This window comes from Nanorana parkeri, unplaced genomic scaffold, assembly GCF_000935625.1.
Source record: "Nanorana parkeri isolate BGI_ZX_2015 unplaced genomic scaffold, ASM93562v1 scaffold861, whole genome shotgun sequence".
In the NCBI taxonomy this organism is placed as follows: domain Eukaryota; kingdom Metazoa; phylum Chordata; class Amphibia; order Anura; family Dicroglossidae; genus Nanorana; species Nanorana parkeri.
In genome coordinates this window covers 695,982-696,981 of record NW_017307129.1, presented here as the reverse complement: position 1 = coordinate 696,981, position 1,000 = coordinate 695,982, and positions in this window count along the sequence as shown.

Genomic DNA, 1,000 nt, shown 5'->3' with positions numbered 1-1,000 from the left:
CTCTCTTTAAGATTGCTGTTTTTAACTTTAGAGTGCTAAAAACAGTAAAGGAAAGCTCAGGAATTCTAGCAAGGGGACTTAAGAGTTGCATTTTCAAATGCATTTGTTAATGGAGTTATTTAAACTTTTATTTTCATTTGTTTTGTTCCTTCTTTGTCATATTTATGAAAAACAAAAAACACCCTCATTTATTTTTAATAGCTTGTACCAGAATTGTAATTTTAGTGTCATTATAAGCAAAACAAATTATAAAATAAAATGTATACTGCTCAACTGCATAGGATTGCAGGCGGTACAAAATATAATAAATTAACATACATTAAAACATACACAAGTTATGAATATATAAATTAATAAATGCACAAGAGACAATATCTGGATTGAAATTGGCCGCGGCACTTTTTATTGGTTTAACCAGTTGACATCCGCGGTGTTAAACCCCCTTCCCATCCAGGCCATTTTTCAGTATTCAGCGCTGCGGTACTTTGACTGACATTTATTCCGTCATGCAGCGCTGTACTGAAATTAATTTTATACCCTTTTTTGGGGACACATAGAGCTTTCTTTTGGTGGTATTTATTCACCACTGGGGTTTTTATTTTTTTATATATTAATGAAAAATTACAGATTTTTAAAAAAAAAACAGTTTCCCCTATATTAAATTCTAAAACATTTATAATTTCCCAATTTTTTGGTAAAAAAACGGGGTCTAGTCGGGTAAAGTGACACCAAACATGTCAAGACTTAAAATTGCGCACGCCAGCAAAACCTCAAAAAAACTAAATTACCCAAAATTGGCCATAGGCGACGCATTAAAAGCTTTTACCGCTCATCAGTTTAGTGTTATCAGTGATTGATGGCCCTAAAATGATTGCTCTCACTTACCAAACCTAAAGGTGATATGCGAAAATTCTGGAAAGGAGGAGAGAAAAAAGGACCAGCAATTCTACCTGCAGCCAGTTCTTTGGATATTTTTTCCTCAACAATGTGGGAAAATTCA